The sequence below is a fragment of the Palaemon carinicauda genome, chromosome 21 (genome assembly GCF_036898095.1).
Source record: "Palaemon carinicauda isolate YSFRI2023 chromosome 21, ASM3689809v2, whole genome shotgun sequence".
Classification (NCBI taxonomy): Eukaryota; Metazoa; Arthropoda; class Malacostraca; order Decapoda; family Palaemonidae; genus Palaemon; species Palaemon carinicauda.
Genome location: NC_090745.1, coordinates 91,823,275 through 91,843,274, shown reverse-complemented (window position 1 = coordinate 91,843,274; position 20,000 = coordinate 91,823,275). Strand labels below are relative to the sequence as shown.

Here is a 20,000-nt window from a genome sequence, read left to right as displayed (position 1 = left end):
TTTGTATGTGGATCATTACGGAAATGTTATTAAACGGTCATCGGACGATTGCGACAAATATAGCCCGTCAGTTTAAAGAATCAACCACAATGGCAGTAAGAAGGATATACAACGTAGAATAAAAAAAGAAGAAAAATGGACATCGAAGCTGGACTTCCTGAAGGTGGTCCTATAGCAACAAATATTAAGCGGAACGCAAAACCGGTCGGAAGGAGCAGCTGAAGGGACCTCTGTTGGAAGGATACGGAAAATGGCGGGGTAGCTATTCATCATCAAGTGGAACAATAGCAGCACCGGCCGCAGTAACCAGTAATCGTGCATAAGGTCAACCAGTTACACTTTCTTCAGTCTTCCCCTTCTGGGGAATTCCTTATTTGTTATTGTAAAGTTTCGGCCAATCAAGTCTTTGGTGTAAAAGTATTCGAACTTTCACTTCAAACATCTTGTCTCTGGGCTTTTTATGTTTTTACCTTATTTATTACCGAGTAAACATATTGTATATACACAAACAGGTTCCCCTCCACATTACGGGCATTTTCATGAGCTACTTATTCGTTGAATTAATTTCAACAGGGGTGTTGAGAACTTATATTTTATAGTGCTACACATTGGATAATATATAGAATTCAAAAGCTATATATATATATATATATATATATATATATATATATATATATATATACACATATAGGTTTACGAATATATATATGTGTTTGTTTGTTGTGTGTTTATTAATATGTATAACAGATTTGCCTCTGAAAAGGTGCATACGTTTTTATTAAGGCTATATATATATATATATATATATATATATATATATATATATATATATATATATATATATATATATATATATATATATATATTTTATATATATATATGTATATATATATATATAGATATAGATATATATATATATATATATATATATATATATATATATATATATATATATATATATATATATATATATATATATATATTATATATATATATATATTGCTTTTGAATTCTATTTACTATCCAATGTGCAGCACTATAAAATATAAGTTCTCAACACTCTTGTTACAATTAATTCAACGAATAAGTAGCTCATGAAAATGCCCGTAATGTGGAAGGGAATTTGGAAGATAGAACAGACCTTGGCAGTTAAGAGAAGTAGAAGAGGAATTAGAAACACCGGAGTACGTATTGTTTGCTCTAAAAATAGGCTACGATTAGTATTCGAACTGCAGTTGCAGAACTTTTTGCTTAGTAATCTCTACTTCCTTCAGGCTATGCGAGTTCTGGCAATTTTATCTTTAATACAAAGTATAACTGTTTCTACCCAGAAGCCTCCATATTTACTTGTTACTTTTATTTTACGTTTTTCACAATAACTGGGTAATAATGCTAATCACCTGATCTTGTTTTAGAAAGAGATCAGCATCACATTACGATTTGGCTCGATAATTTCATTATTGGATATAATTAGAAAGAATTTTAATTGACTAGGTGTTTCTGACTCAACTGGTATTAAAAGTATTTCTATAACGGTGAGTTTGAATTCTTTTTTTTTTTTTTTTTTTTTCTTCTGTTAGATTGGTATCTGCCACTGGAACACTTCATCTTCAGAACGTATTTCCAGTTCAACGATTTTCTCTGTGAAGTTCGCTAGTTTTTCTTGCCATCAGTCGGCGGTCTTTATCTGAATATTGCCTCAAACTCTTATTTTTTGTTCACGTTATAACTACATCTGTGCTTTCTTTATTCTTCTGGTCATATTTACATTATTGGTTTACTTTTCCGGCTATTTTGATTGGCTTAAATATGGTTTTAAAATAATTATGTAAATATATCTGCTCCCTTATTTGCACGAAAACGAATAATTTTTATAAGGTCAGAAGTTGTTCTTTCTGTTCTTTCTTTCCTGATGAGGTGAGAATTGTTTTATTTTTCATTGTAGAAACATCAAGTTCCCATCATAGTTAGACAGACACATTTATCTAGGGGATGTATTTCAAAATTGCTACTGCATTCCTTCGCGAACCCTTAAAATATATAATATTCGTTTTCCCATTATGTTTCAGGAGTTCCAAGGTCAAATGAGAAATATCTGCGTGTTGCTATTGTCGATTATAAATTTATTTTTTACATCGTGTATTTTAGTTACTAGTTGTGTCAGTGCTATTTTTCAACTGCTACACGCTTATTTTATACTTTTTACTTATAGATATCTATTGAACTTACAAATGTGTGCAAGTGCTTCCGCATATGACGCTGGGGGTCCATTATAGATAAATGAGCCGCTGGCGCCACAATCGTATCTTTTCCGAACCACAAATTGTACCATTGCACACCCACAAAGTCTCCTTTTGTGGGGTCTCGAAGTGTTTCATCGGCGGTCCACAAACAGTGTATGTTGTTAAGCACGTCAATAAGAGGAGGGAGTTAGTGTGGTTTCTTTGAGTCATCAGAACGCCAAACTTCACATTCTTTTTACCTCTGATTATTGTTGTTGCTAGAAGGGGTAGTAATCGGTTGAGAGTTACCGATGGTTGCGTAAGGAATGATTTTTTTGCAATTTGAATCTCATTATTGTTTTCTCACGTACTACTTTTCTAATATTCATTTTTAGAAAGAATTGGGACAATTTAACTCTCTCTCTCTCTCTCTCTCTCTCTCTCTCTCTCTCTCTCTCTCTCTCTCTCTCTCTCTCTCTCTCTCTCTCTCTTTCCAGTTAATTGTATTTATCCTTTTAGGTATATCCTGCCAAGTATATATTGTATTAGGATTTCAATATGCAGATGAAATGATTATCAAATAGATTAGCAAATAGTTTCATAGAAGGCATAATAGCTTAATCAGGCATAGCAAAAACGGGGCTTGGAGCATTGGAAATATTATCTGGAAGCTTTGATAGTAATTTGTTGTTTTATAGAACTGACAGAGGATTTACATTTCAGTGTTGCAAATACCTAAGTTTTCTCTTACGGATTTCACTAAATATCATTAATCATAATAAACTTTAGTGTGATAAGTTTACAATAAATCGTATCGTAGATATTTGAATAAGTTTGAATTCATTTACAATACTCAATGGTTCTTGGTTAGAAAGGGAATAATATTGAATAGCGCCAGAAGTACCCAGCTCTTTTCTTTATGCATGATAAGTATATATAGTAAAATCACTGTATTTAAAAGGCCATCGATTAATAGTACTTACGCATGAACTTTTCAGTATTTTCTGATAGAAAGGTAGCTACTGATAGGTAAATCGCCTCAATCATGTATCAGACTTATATTTCTTCCTCTCATAATACTAGAAGAGATCTACGTTAAAACTAAGTAGTGTGTGGAAAACACAGTCTGTAGAGTGCTAGATTCGTATTTGTTCTTTGACCTTTAAAGGTATAACCTTGATTTTTGGATCTACATCTTTGAGGTTTTATTCCTTGATTTTCATAGTTATTGTGAATACAGTATTTTGGACAATAGTCAATAATTTGTGAGTGGAATAGCAATATATTGCTAAGTTTCTTGCAATTTAGCAACGTTGCAAAGACAAAAAACTTACACACACACACACGCACACACACACACATATATATATATATATATATATATATATATATATATATATATATATATATATATATATATATATATATATATAAAACTGTGAACCAATTCCCCAGTCTCATTGTCAAGATGGTATTTTAAAGTGTGTAATTTAGCAGTGGTTTTACTTCTTCTCGTGATTTTTCTTTCAACCTTTCATGATGGTATCTAAGTGAAGATGCAATCTATGGCAAATTTCTAAAGTGAGTTTTCATCAGATTTCTTTTGTGACATTTTAATATTCACCTCCGTTTGTCAAAATTATGTTGTTTATCTTGGAACCTCACATTTAGAAATAATCATCCACTATTGTTTTAAGATAAAGATGAGCATAATGCTCGCAAATTTTCTATATCATTTGCTATTAGTAGTGAAATGTATTTATCGAATACATCTTGAATGGTGACCAAATGAATAAGAAGGCGAATAAATGAAGAGATAAACAAACCTATCTTTACTGGAAACATACACAACTAAGAGTCATCCTGCAACGAGCAATACATCAATGAGTATAGGTCACAGAGGAAAACGAGTTATGAAAAGTTAAATCTCCTTTTTCTTATTCTTCTTATCTTCTGATCAGTTTCAAGTCCGAGGATGTATTTATGAGTTTCACAGAGCGTGACTTCAATTATTGCCTTTATCAATGTTGCTGCCTGAATATTATTTCCATTCTAAACATTCCTACGTTGGATTATTATAGATTTCGGAATAAAATGTACTCTCTCTCTCTCTCTCTCTCTCTCTCTCTCTCTCTCTCTCTCTCTCTCTCTCTCTCTCTCTCTCTCTCTCTCTCTCTCTCTCTTACACAAAGACATGCATAGAAATATGTATACAGTTCTATAATTTTATCTTTTACAATTTTTGCCTTTTTTTGTCGTTGATTCTCCTGCTATCAGTTGTGTTACTATGATATAGCCAAGTAAACCGGTGAGATATATGTATGTGTACACATATACGAAAACATAATGTGTGAGTGAGTTTATGTATACATTGTATAAATATACTGTGTGCATGTCTATATATACATTTGTGTATATTGCGTATGTTACTTTTAAGTATGCCTACATGTTAGGATGTGGTCGTTTAAAAAATTGATTACTTTTTTCGTTAACATTTTATTTGAAGATAACAAAGTTAATATTGTTATTTGAAATGAAATTTTCTGATGTTCTTCTATGGAAGGAATAATTCTTGCTGTGTATCTTACTGCAGCTCTTGGATTACAGAAGAAATAACCCTATGGATTCCTATGGTGGACTAACACTCCCTACATTTATCCATCCTTATCATTGTAATTATCAAATTCGAACATCTAGCTTTTAGAAACCACCATATACATCAGGTCGGCTTTTGTTAGGATAAATCATGATGGGATTTTTTGTGCCCATGTCCTTTTACAGAAGGATTTATGAGGACCAGCGTTAATATATCGAGTATTCGTTCGTGTCTGAAATATGACTTCATTAACTCAGGTCCCCGATATCCCTTGGTCCGTTCCTCCGTTGCAAGGCTTAAGACTCTAACTAATGGTAGGCCCCAAACCCATTAATCTGATATAATTGTTACCAGTTGTTACGTAACTGTAATTATTACTTTCGGGCCAGAATTTGTTGTGTCCAAATTCTTCATATGTCCATTTAGGGTTATCTAAATTTTTAAAAGTAATGGAAGGGAATTGCGTTATTTCAACTAAGTTTGATTAAATATAACAGTTGATTCAAGTCTCTGTCGCCTTTTTTTTCCAATTTTTGAATGAAATCTTGATGCTTATTAGTACTTTGATGATTGAGCTCAGGAGGTAGTTTCTTTTATTTTTAACCGTCAGGTTTAATTCTATGTACCTTTTTGTATTTACAGAAGACTGAACCTGATATAGATTGCGTTAACCACTTTGAATTGGTCTAGATAGCTATGAAACTTAAAGGTCATTACTAAGACAATGAAAGAAAAAAGTAATGGATCTAACCCCAAAACAAGAATGATTCCCAAGCTCTTTTGCAGGACACACTGCGTTGACACAGTTGGGAGGAGTAATCAAATGTTTCCATGAATAATGACGTTACATGTGTTATTGTATTCTCGAAAATTCGTGTTGAAGTAGATTATGGAAAGAAATTTTTGCTCGACTTTAGCAAACATGTTTTTGTCTTTTAGGCTTCAGTTCGTTGCAATATTTGTTAAATATATAAGGTTAGAGTTAACATTTCATCAATAATTCTTTGCGTTCTTTAGAGGAAATATTAGTCTCCAACATCGGTTTCCTGGGTCTCAAATGTTTCAAAAGAGGGTTAAAGGTTAATCGCGCCCTTTTATCGATATGTCCCCCACCTGTTGTACAGATTATAGTACTATTTTGATACGTGCTTTAGTAAGTGTGTTTCACGAGATGTAAACATTTGTCTTCTGAAACTATCATTGGAATCATACACGAGACCCTTCAATACAAGTTTTTCTAACATTAAATCTGGCCTTCCTTTCATAACACAACTCCTAGTTCTTAGCACCAGTGTTTTATCGTCTATGCGACTGGATTTTCCGCAACCTTTTGGGAGGGATACCTCTGTATACATTTTGTTTTATTAGAAATGCTCAAGTAACGCGCGTTTTGTCACTCGAGATAAAAAAAAAAATGCTGTTAATGGGTATTCGGAAATGTTGTATTTTTTTTTCTAAACGATTATTTCATCATCATTTTGCCTTAACTTCTAACTTACATAATTTCGAATTCTGCTAACATGCTGCTCCAACTCGTAACGGCTCATCATGAAGCCTCAAGGGATGTTTAAGATACCGCACTACGAGTGGAGGACAGGGGAATGGATTTGTAGGTTTGTTGGTATTGAGCAGGATATGTATTAGGGATTTACACTTTACGCTTACGATTTACCTTGATCCTTGTTTTTATTACCGTATGATTTACACATGTTTTTGCTTTTTCATTCTACTATTTTTACATGAAATGTTCAATTGCAGATCGGTATTTCTTATAACTTTTTGAATAGTTTTTCCTGCTTATGATTACTAATAAGATATCAAAGATCTCTTAGTTTAAAGAATTTCCACGTGGATTCCATTTAGTATGTTATTAGAAGCTGCATAACCTTAAAAAAATATCATGCACTAGGAAATTCTGTCACCTAAACTAATAGTATTTTAGTTGAAGGATAACACATAACCTTGAAGACTAAACTGTAAGAGAAATAGATACATTAGAAAAAATATCTTTAAACAAGGTTACGTTTTTATTGAACTAAGCGAATGTTTTACTTTTATACTTAATAACTGAAATTTTTCTAATTATTTTCTAATTAAAAAGTTAGGCTATGTTTAGTAAGTTTGATAATCATTTTCAAAGTTTCTGTTGGATTTACAATGATGAATAGAGAGTCTGGAGATACGGAAAGCACGGCTTTAAGATTTCGTATTTTCTCATTTAGGGACATTATTTAATAGATTCTGTACCCAAAATTTACCCAACTTTAATATATGCAAATTTGGTTTCATCACGAGTGTTTGTTCAACTGTGGAATGCATGTTAACACGATGGAAATGTACTGCAAACGTACCTATCTGAGGAGAATAACTGCTAAAGCAGATACTTTATTTCTGTGAAGTATTATGTGATAATGTAGCCTATTACGTATAACTATGCCATAAGTAACTGAAATAACTGTAGTCTAAACAATACCTTTATTTTATTGATATTTAAAAGACAAGTTTACTTTGGCCTTAAGTGATAATTTCTGAGGTTTATTTTCTAACAAACAATGTGCAGTTTTATTTTCTTAGGCTTGCTAGATATGGTTACTATAAATTCATTTTTGCATAAAGAATTAACTTAACGACTAGTGGCAATTAATTTACTTTCAAACAAAACGATTCAAGGATTCCCAACCAAACGGAAATTCCATAACATTTGGAAAAGTTTTTGTAAGAGTTCTTTTAAGAGGATAAGAATTGAAACTAGTATTGATTACGTAAGCTCAAAAATTTTCAAAGGCCGCTTAGCCATTGGAAATACAGGCTGTGACAGTTGGATATAAAGTTCTGAAAACAACATCCTTAACGCTGATGAGGATATGGAATAATAAATTAATGGAAATTCGACGACTTATTAAAACATTAGAAATTGTAGGATTGACTTGGAAGTCACAAGGTTTGCAGGGAATTTTTATATCAGTAGGTTTTAAGTACTCTTAAGCCACATTTGATTTTAAACCCTTAAAGTTAGTGGATATCAAAAAGGTCATACGTAATGAATGTATAAGGTATGTCAGATTTTGGCGACATCAAGAATTATGGACACCATGGCCATTGGTGTGAAATTCAAATACTCATTTAAGACAAAAAACTTTGATATTTATATCAGTGAAAGTCTCTCAAATGGGTAAACTTAACTTACTCTGTTTAAGTTACGAAAACATACTTTCAGGCCAATTGATGGTATATCTATCACTGGATGAATTAAAATATTTCGAAACTCTTAAATTTTAACCTGGATTCTTTTAAAAAGCGCCCAGACAGAAAATAAATCCATGGAGATACAAGTGATATTATCTTTTTAGGTTCACCTCCACTTCAAATCAGTTGCTGCTCTCAGCATAAATATACAAATGTTTAATTCTTGTATAGAAGGTTTTTAGGAAAGCAAATCTTATACTGTAATTGAACTACAGTATATAAACCTCCCTTCGGTCAGTTCATGACATTCAAAATACGCAATCAGTTCCAGAGAGTGGTCTGTGTATTGGAGTAATATGTCGAGAATTATATGAAGTGAACACATTTTCTTAAGTACCGAAATCTAAATATAATATTAGGAATTATTATTGATGTTATTCATGATGTGCATACGCTCTTACAAACAATTCAAGTGGCATAGAATAGCCTAACAAGATTCAACATCATGCAATGATGTAATAAGTGAAAACACAGATAATAAAATGAACTTATAAGCATTGAAACGTAAACCTATAACTATTTGGTCAGTTGACAGAACTATCTAGCAGTACTTTGAAAACGTTGAATATGTAAAACCACCAGGACGGGGCGGGCAGCTATATATCTTTATCATATATTTTTCCTATTATAATTCATTATCAACAGCTCAATATCTTGTTCATAACTGCGCTAATATAGATGTCTTAGTTCATGAGTTGGTAACATTCTTATTTCGATGGGAAGAGCTTACATGATATAAGAAGAAATTGTTCCGTGGAGTAGTTGAATCTGATTAAGTTAAAGGCTCCTCATACAGTTCCCTCGTAACATTAAAATTGAAAGAGACTGGGTCAAAAGAAGATAAACACCAAACGAGAGGACAAAGACAAGAGCATTACTAGGAACTGGTTAAGGGCCAGATGTTGTCCTGTTATAAGTATATAATGAGATAAAGAATTTGTGTAAACTCTAGAATGCAATGAATTTTAACGAGTTGAAGGGTCTCTGTTTATACAAGCGCTCAAGCTCAATATGGAGCGTTGACTCATTGGCGAAATATGAAAATAAGAAATATGCTTGAAGTACCGTTGATAGAATAGTGGAAAAGTTTAGATGAAAGACCATAGCTAAATCATGAGGATGTCCAGAAGAGATAAGAGATGTGATGTTAATTACTGATACGTAAATGGTGAAATTGGAGATATAATTCTTTTTATAAGCATACTTAGAAAAGAAGCAGAGCACTAAACAAGAAGTTTTGCTTATAGTCATATGCCAAACTACCTGGAGCGTTGGGGACGCAGGAGCTACAGAGATTCTTCTAAGTTTTCAAAAGAAGACAAAACATCAGTTATATATGGAAGAAAGTCATCAGTAGACATTGCCTTACGATGATAACTGAAAAGGGCGATGTTAACCGGGAATTGATTCTTCATATTTATAAGTCTTGTAATACAATAATTTAATTAAAGGAAATATTAATGGGTGAACGAGTAATTAACCACCAGCATTAAGTGCTCTCTATATACTGCTATGTTGCATGTTGCACATCCCCTGCTGATTGTTGAAGTTTAAATTTAGATTGTACTGTTTGTGTAAATCAACATTGTAAAATTTGGATGAGGATAAGAATATTTCATAAAATTGAAAGCCCATACATTAAATTTAATAAAAAATGTTACTGACGTTTATAATTACTTCTAATGGCGGATTTTTTTTTAATGGCGTTTTCACTGTCTGTGGTTTTAAAGGTACAATCCTTTTACCACAACGAAGAATAAATCTGACCTGGGAGAAAGTTTGTTGTGATAAGTTATCTCCTAGAATATAAATTGGTTAGAGTCCGATTTGACTTTCGTATTTTGTGAATTACTTGTTTAAGCAGATAATTAAAAGACCTTTGGCCCATTGGGCAATTATTATTCTACTAAAATTCCAAAGGTGTTATATGGGCTTTGCAATAATGAAACATTTTATACGGTTAATTAAAATTTTATTACAAAGAAGAGCATTTTAGGTAGCAAATGTATTTTTAAATTCAGTAAATTTTGGAACGGAATGCATGGTTTTATGATGTGATTTCTTGAAATTATATTGGTGGCATAGTCTGTAAAATCTTTACTTATATTGGTAATTAAACATTGTACAATACTTTGTACAAATACTGTAATAAAGTGTATTGGCGGGAAGTACATTTTCGGCATCTACATGTCGTGTTATTATGTAAAGGGTTCTTTTATTAATGTGTAGGTTGTGAAAGTGTTGGATATCGTTAATCTCGGGAAGGGTGGGGACAGAAGGTGATTTATGTTACAGCATCACATGCAAGGGGAAGGCAGTTCACTGTGGGTCACCTGCCGTTTGAGCATTGACGGACAGCTGGAGTGTAGGGGAATACCACTTAAATGCTCATTTCCGATTTGCATTTTTGCAACCGGTAAATGTGTTTTTCTAGGAAGCCCCTCCCTGTCCAGGGACTAAAAGGAGATGTGATGTTTACCAGACTTTGATGATTTTAACTAATTGAAGTTATTTTCTGAAAGGCTTTTCTATTTTCCTCATAAGACAGTATGCTTCTTCAACTTTACAGTGCTTGAGAAACAATTCGCCTTGAAAAATTTAAAAGTAAATTAGGTATTTGCCTATTATTATTATTATTATTATTATTATTATTATTATTATTATTATTATTATTATTATTATTATTATTATTATTATTATTTTCGTACCGCCCTCTGCATAAAGCAGTCAAGCAGTTGGTTTCACCATCTTCTGTCTCCATTGTCAAGACCATGAACCACTCACTGGTGGTGGTTGATTTCCTGGCCCTTCCCAACACATACCCAAACCGGCCCTGTGTGTATGTGTGTGTGTACCCAAGCTCACTTCTCGACCTCCCCTTCCGTCGGGTATATCCTCTAGAGCCCCATTCCCCTTCCCCTTCACCGGATCACATCCAGCATTCGTTTGAAAGAATTGGGGGAGGTACATGAAGGAATGGTTAAAGTACCTCTCTGACCACTCATCTCTAATGTTGTCTTCTCCAATCACACCTGGCGTTTTTACTTATCTCGTTTGATCGACTCATGAGTAAGGGAAACTGTTAGATAAAAAATAGACCGGGAACGAATTGAGGGGAAAAAGAGAGGGAATGGCATCTAGGGGAAATTCATAATATGGAAAGAAAGATAAGAGAGAGAGAGAGAGAGAGAGAGAGAGAGAGAGAGAGAGAGAGAGAGAGAGAGAGAGAGAGAGAGAGAGAGAGAGAGAGAGAGAGAGAGAGAGAGAGAGAGAGTTATGTAGCGATCAATGCAATATGCATCCTTATTTTTACTTTATTTCATCTTGCCTATAAGATAACGTTCTTCAAGATTTATGATTAAGAAAGACAGACAGGCAGACACTAAAAGAAGGGTGTGTCAGGTGAGGTTACATGTCTGGCAATATTCAGAGAATAATAATTCTTGTCGTCACACTCTGAGGAGTTACCTGGGTCCGACCACTTATTCCTCTAACGCCTCCATCATTATTGCGACACGAACTCCTCGAATTCCATTTTTCTTTCTTTGGGCCTTTGTGGCCTCACATGTTAACTGCAAGGGTTTTATTTAACTTTAAACATCATTCTTTAACGAGTGAATACTTGAGAGAATGTGAATGAATACAATGTGGTCACTTTTCTTTTAAATACTTTTTGTGTGGAGAAATACTTTTAATCTTAAATAATTTTATAGAATTATAGGACTCTATGAGGTAATGTATTGGCCATTTCGTAGGTATGATGAATATTAATAAAAATTAATTACACTTATCATAAATGTCCATCTGTCTGTTTGCGGTTTACTGAACTGTAAATAATTTTAAGCCAAAGGTCCCTGCTATTGTTTTCAGTTATCACAAAAATTTTAGTAAACATAAATCTGAATCATCTTCCAGCATTGTAAGAAATTGAAGCAGTTGCAATTGTTGAAAGGTTAGGGTGACGTTACCATTTTTACGCATCTTCTGCTACTTTATCCATTCTTATCATATTGTAATATGCTTTGACTGCTAACGCGCAGAATATGCTGTAGAAAGACCAAACCCCTAGTGTTAGGGACTGCTGTAAAGTTCTGGGGAGGTCCAACAACCATGAAGATGAACGAGGTTGTCTTTATGCAGTATTTAGATTTGCAAACATACTTTACATACACACTTACGCACACACACACACTATATATATATATATATATATATATATATATATATATATATATATGTGTGTGTGTGTGTGTGTGTGTATGTATGTATGTATGTATGTATGTATGTATGTTCGTGTGTGTATGTAATTTCCTTACTGTCTAGGTCTGTTTAGATGTATTCAAAAATACATTGTATTGTAGTAGAATATGAGTACTTATTAACATTCCGCTTAAGCTAAAAGATGATCATTGATGATGCTGGTAATGTATAGTATCTATGCTTTGGCAAATGAACCAGGAGACAAACAGACTTAATGGCCTTAGAGACATGATGCTATATGTTACTGATGTTTTGTGCGTTAATTATAAAACGGTTAAAAGCAATAAATCTTTATAATTTTCGCTATTTGGATAGAGAATAACGGCCAAATGTGGCCTAAAGGTATTACATTGCTCTTTGAAGACAATTGCCGTAAGTGCTAATTATTTGAAAATCTGATATGGTGGGTGACATCACTGGTAAGACGTTGTTGGGTGGCCATGTAATACATTAAAGAGACGTTTCACCGACGAGTTGTCGGTAAGATCTCCAGAAAGTTTGGTTGAATAAGTTGCTTCGGTGAACCGCCCTACTGTATGGTCATCAATCTAATGGTGAATGAATTCTGCTTGGATCTCTCTCTCTCTCTCTCTCTCTCTCTCTCTCTCTCTCTCTCTCTCGTGATGCGCTGTTTTCAATCCAGTAGGAAGTACTGACACGAAAATAATAGTTATTGATAGTGAAATTGACATAAGAAATAAGTTAGAGAAAAATTAGACTACATTTGGTTGGTTCTACATGAACCATAATGCGAGAGAGAGAGAGAGAGAGAGAGAGAGAGAGAGAGAGAGAGAGAGAGAGAGAGAGAGAGATGCAGGAAAGTGATAATTAAGGGAGAGACCATGATGTGGGAAAAATGATTTATTGCGCGACATCAAGGATCATGGGCTTAATCGCTTCGTATGGACCATTTTCCCATTAAAGTGGAAGCAAAAAAGAACCTTACCTGAGGTCGGCAAGTGATCTAAATCGTTACTCCCCCTTCGCTATTTACGGTTCACTTGTTAGCTATCGCCTAATTTGTCTGATTCTTTGTTGAGATGCTCATATTTCATTTTAATTCTTATTTAGAATTGGTAGTGTACCACCTTTAAGGAGGGGCAAAGACTTCTCTCTTTTTTTGACAACAAAATACTTCATAAGCAACTGAAATTTATTGGTTCTAAAGATAAGACAAGCAACGAATAGGCAACCATCAAGGATTCCTGCAGAGGTTTCAAGCATGCTTGCCAACTCGTTTACTGTCCATTGGGTCTTGGAATAGCTGCAGACGCCATCGCAGCAAGAGTTGAGTGGAATGGGGAGGTGCAAAGGGGGGAGGGATTGTTGAGTAAGGGGGGTTGAATCAAGGGGTACACATGGGGGTCTGGCGAGGTGCATTTAGGGCCCAGTGCAGTGCTCAGGTGTTTTCGGGCGGTTGCTGACTTCCAGCCTCCTCGGATCTTTCGTGCGTCTCAGGATTATCTCGTGGGGAAGTGGATATCAGTTTTTTTTCTTTCAGGTTTACGGTTTTTGACTTGGATCAGAGGTGAGTAAAGTGCTTTAATGTCCTCTTGCTCGTAGTAAGAGACGCTGTCACAGACATTCAAATGCTGTCATTAGACGGCTAAACTCTTTAGTGAGCTCAATGCGCTCGTGAACTTAATCATTCATGTTGCAAGAAGAGCAATGTGACTTCAACGAGTCATGTTAAGAGATGGTGTCAGTGTAAGCGTATCTTTCTTATAAGATCTTATTTCTCTTTTAGAATTTTAAGTAGATTCTATTAATTAATTGTAAATATGACGAATTTTGATTTGTGAATTCGTGAAAGAAAATCTGAGGTCCTGTGACGACTTTTAATAACCAATATCAATCTTTTCTTTGTGATGAGACAACTAAAGTGAAATTAAATCTTGAGTTTCTTTGTGATCTCATTAAGGAATTCTGCACATGCATTTAAGGTTGGGAGTGGGCAGTTTGTGGCAAAGAAAAGGGAATCGCAACGAGGGGATAGATAGTGATCTCGAGTGGAGTGGCTATGGGCTAACATATGTTCTTTCTGGTTTCTGTCTTCTATCAAAACTAAATGGTGCTACTTAATTTGTTTCCAAAGACTCAACAGTTATTATTACTTTTAACAAAATATGTTTTTTAAGAAATTATTCAAATTGCTCTGGATAAGTTTTCTTTACTTCAGTATTTTTTCCATGATGTTATCTGAATTTATCAGAATGTCCCGTAACGAATACTTTGAGTTGTTTTGACAGACAAAACTTTTTGAATAAACATTTGAATAGTTTATACATACATGGTGTCATTGTTATGAAAATCTAGATAATTTGATTATTTAAGTTTACCTGTGATTCATTATGATTTGACTTCCGAGTGAGACTTATGCGCATTTTCTTTTGTAGTCAAGAGGCTTGGAGACACGTTTGTCGGAGCATAACTTTCCGTCTTGATTCCATACTCCTTACCATTATACAATGTAATTAACATGTGTCAGTATATCAGTAACATTATAGAGAATTCATATGTATAAGAATGTGCAGCCCATGCATGGGAATGCGTGTCGCGCAACTAGTCACAACGTAGCACAGCGAAGCTGCTTGCAGTCTGACTCCCTGGAGGATAATTGGCGACTGCATCGCATGACGAGTTGAAGCCGTTAATGTTTGTGTGTGTGAGTGCGTAAGTTTGCTGGGTGGGTAGGAGAGAGTGCGTATGTGTGTTAGGGGAGGATGCATTTGTGTCGCTGGATGTGAGAGCGAGAGTCTGGAAGGAAAATCTAAGTATAAGAAAAGTTGCAAGTGTCCTTGGAGGCTTGGGGGTTCCAGTAACATGAAAGACATTTTTCTTTATGGACTTCTTTTTCATCAATCATAAGTTTTTTTTTATGGGGCCTAAATGGGAGGCGGGACTGGTGATATTTATAAAGGAAACCTACTGGTGACTTTCAAACAACTCCTTTGTTGGGAATTGTAACTTAAACACATAAGCAAGGTTTATAATGCCCCTTGGGAAGATAGGGGCTTTATTCTGTCTCGCAGTAGGTGTTGTTAGATTTTTGAGTTATCGCTTTTAGCGGCATTATTCAAGCCCTGCATTCACTTGGGGCGATGGAGAAGGAAGGCTGCAGTGTAAAAGATATACCACTTCTGGGGGAGTTTACCTTTGGGGGTTGTCATACCCAATAATATCTCAACCCCCTAGACGGCTTGAATAGCAAATCTTTTTAAGCCTGAATTGTCAACGCCTCATGAATAATTTAGCCTCGTAAAGAAACTATGTAAAAAAGTGACCTTTCAAGAATAATTTGTATGCTGAGGAGTGGAAATGCATAAGGGATTAGTATTTTTGTGTGAATAGTAATAAAGAGGTAACGATGAATGGGACTGATTCCCTGTTCTGATTTTTGAATACCGTATTGATTCTGATTTGCAACAAGTTTTACTCATGTGATATCGGAGAGTATGCCGTTAACCAAACCCAAGCATACAGAGTAGCGCTATCGAAATGAATACATTTGGTGGAGGAAATTATTATTGCATCGCAGATATGAAGTCGGTTCAATTAACTACAGCTTTATTAGGGATTGTATATGCTTTCTGGTACAGGTAATTTTAAGGCTATTATTTGTTTAGTTACGAATTATTATTGCCAAAAGTAAGGTTTGCCTATATTCATATTTTAAAATGTTGGAATTATTCCTTACATGGTGCATATTACTGGTTCTATTTTAGCATCAAAAAAGAAAATTTGATGAATATTGTTTCTCACTTGAAAGGTCTTGATGGGATTACGCGTAAGCTGTGTATTACACGCACTTAGTCCATTGACTACTGGTAATACTTCGCTTTGATCAGCCTTACAGGTTCTTTCTTTGCTTTAGTTTGGCGTCTCTTTTATTCGTATTTCTAGTATACTTTTAAAACCCTTTTATGAGGAATTGTAAACATCATGATTCCACCACAAACTGATGAATTCAGCAAAAAAGCTAACTTTTTTATAGTCTCTGTAACTGATCCGTGGTTTTTAGCGTGACAGGACTGCCGATTATCTTTTACCTATTGTACTTCGGAAAGTCGCAAGAATAGCGTAATTTGGCTTCCCAATAAATATAATTTTGTCTTTGAAAGTGGATATTCTAATGACTGCGTTCAACAGCGCTGCATTTTCCGCACGGATTACCTTGGTTGTCAAATTTCTACTACGGCTTCTAATAATAATTTCATTATTAATGATAATAGTGATGATAATATTAATGATTATTTAATTTGTATGGTTAGAAATTATTTTTTATAACTTTTTAGTTTTCTTTAGCGTATAAATATTTCATGTATTACGGTAATTTTTCTGAAAAGTCTCATAAATTAAATTAAATTCGAGTCATCAGTTTCTACTTAAAATTAAAAAAGACTGTGAACCTTATGCGTATAATTTCAATAATAAAATGAAACAATGTTAAAAAAATATAATCAACACTGCCTAGCCTATGAAAATAAAAAATTCCACACACATATATATATATATATATATATATATATATATATATATATATATATATATATATATATATATCTATATATATATATATATATATATATATATATATATATATATATTTATACAGTATATATATATATATATATATATATATATATATATATATATATATATATATATATATATGTATGTATATATATGTATATTTATGCAGTGTATATACATATGTGTATATATATTGTGTATATATATATATATATATATATATATATATATATATATATATATATATATATATATATATATATATATATATATATATATATGTATGTATATATGTATGAGTGTGTGTGGAATATTTTATTATTATAGGCTAGGCAGTGTTGATTATATTTTGTTAACATTGTTTCATTTTATTATTCAAATTATAAGTGATATGAATATTCATGAGGTGTGCACATTAAAATTCCAAGGGTTTAATTTCGTATATTCATGAAGTAGTTCCCAGGTATACTTTTTTGCGATTGCAAAATTTTTAGAAGACAAAGATTCTGGTCAGAAAATCTTTTTCTGACCACCTATCCGATTCTGAGAATTTCTCTGCTTTTAGAATTTTAATTTTCTTAAGAATCATAGGTTTTATGGACGATATTAACATTTTTATTTATCACAGATTTTTATCACTTAATTTGGATTTTATTTCTTGTATTTATTGTATAAATATTTTTTTTTATAAATTTTATTTGATATATGTATATTTTCCCTCCCGAATTTATTCGCGCTAGTTCTATGAGTCGAGCTTGACACACTTGGCTGGTACATCTCTTTTTAAAAATAAATGATGACTGTATTGATGACATTTAAAATTTTATTATTGCTTTTATTTCTTTATTATTAATTATTTTTATTATTTTATTTTTATTATTATTATTATTATTATTATTATCATCATTCATAGTAGTACTGTAGAAGTAGTATTTTCTATTTTGTCACTCGTAACTCAAACATCACAAAAGCAATGATGCTAAATTCAGAAACGAAGTATTAATATTGTCATTAAATTTATTAGATATATTAGTAATAGATGCTATGTAAAAATTATTATTACGAAAACCAGAAACGCAACTTTGACTAATATTTTTTTTTATTATGGATACGATTTAAATTATTATAGGGTTTCTTCATTAGATTTGTCCAAAAATAAATAATTTATTGGTATTGTTTTAAATAATTTTATTATAAAAAGCTTATATAAAAGTTTAAGTTAAAAATATTGGTACAGTATGTCTTTTATAAATTGTCAGCTTGTATAGAAAAACTTTCAGGTTGTGGCAAGTAGAATTTTTTTGTCATTTAAATATTAACTTTTTTAAATCGTGTTTTATTCAATAATGCATAAGTGCCTCTATTGACCTATTCAGTGAATTGAATACTTTTTAGATAAAAAAAAAAGTGTGATAATTTAATACGGAGGTGGAAAAGGTTTGGAGCTTGCAACTTCATCCCCTAAAGTTGACTGATTATATGAAGGCTGCCTCATTTTGGTAAAAAAGATATATATATATATATATATATATATATATATATATATATATATATATATATATCCTTGAAGTTTTATATATATATATATATATGTATGTATGTATGTATATATATATATATATATATATATATATATATATATATATATATATATATATATACGTGTATTTAAATATATAAAAGAAAACAATGATTTATGTATAATAAATGTATGTATTGATATCTAATGTGTCGAAGTTTAGAAGATGAGTATATGAGGATGCTCTGGTAGATATTTGCTTTTATTTTCTCATTTTTATGAGAATTCTGTGCCTGTATTCATGCATTAGCGGTGAATATAGGACAATAAAATTTTGCTTTCAAACATTTTTAATGTGACAACACAAACCAAAGTAGTTTTTACGCATTTTTATTAAATTTCTCTTAAAGTTTTTATTATTTTCATATGAAATAAAAGCACAGTATGGATATAACCTTATTTTTTATACTACGATTGTCTTTTATACATTGAAATTTTAGTATTTATAAAACTTAAGATAATGCCGTTATATCGTACGCAGCAATATCATTGCATATTTTGATCCGTGAATACGCATTAAAATCTAATCAGTATCAACGATCGTTGAAGTTCCCAGTTTCCCTTCGTATTCTGACATTCTTAGAACTAAAACGATAAGGTATGGTGTATTTCAACGGTTTTAATTTCTTTCCTTATATATATATATATATATATATATATATATATATATATATATATATATATATATATATATATATATATGTATATATATATACGTGTATATATATATATATATATATATATATATATATATATATATATATATATATATATATATATATATATATATATATATATATATATATAGCTGTGGAATAATGTTATAATTTTGTGTTTGTCTATTTTGAAATATACTGCAAATGTCGTTCCATGTAGCTGCATAGAATTTAATTAGCGTGTTTACATAAATTCAGTTATCAAGCCTTTTGATGCTATTGGAAAGAGAAGTTCTGTCACAAGTTTCGACAGAGTTTACACGCCCATGCAAAATAGCTTGAGGTTTCGGTTGTATGTGTTGAAACGCTGAAATTTTATAGCTATTTTCAGAAAGTATTTCAGTCGATTGCTTAATATTTGAGTGTTTCAAGCTTTGAAGTAACTTTTCTTACTGCAAAGGATAGCGGGACTGAAAATTCTGGGTCCTTAAGTCAGCGCTGTTCATCATTTATACTCGGTGTATATTATTCTTTTTGGTCCGTTAAATGTTTGTGCGATAATGTTAAGTATTTTAATTTTGTGTGAACCTTCATAAAGCCAGGACATGTGTGTGTATATATATATATATATATATATATATATATATATATATATATATATATATATATATTTATATATATATATATATATATATATATATATATATATATATATATATATATATATATATATATATATATATATATATATATATATATCTTCGTTGCTCATTATCCTTTCTCGCTGAATGGGTTAATCAATGTGTAATGTATTAACCGGAATCCGTTGTGTGGCTTACATTCCTTTCTAGAAAAACTTACTTTGAGTGCTTTCCGTATGTGAGCTGGAAGACCTTGAAATAGGCCGA

General features: G+C 32.2%; 1 protein-coding gene across 12 annotated transcripts in view; it reads left to right on the top strand.

Moving 5' to 3' along the window:
* LOC137615324 (homeotic protein ultrabithorax-like) overlaps window positions 1-20,000 on the top strand; it is a 1,252,187-nt gene that overhangs the window by 402,459 nt on the left and 829,728 nt on the right. For 2 of the 12 annotated variants that reach the window (XM_068345113.1, XM_068345105.1), the window contains exon 1: window positions 13,698-13,852. The exons of the other annotated variants lie outside the window; for them this stretch is intronic. The gene's annotated coding sequence lies outside the window, so the exon portion shown is untranslated. Of the gene's footprint in view, window positions 1-13,697; window positions 13,853-20,000 lie in introns of those variants that run through there. 12 annotated transcript variants of the gene reach the window in all.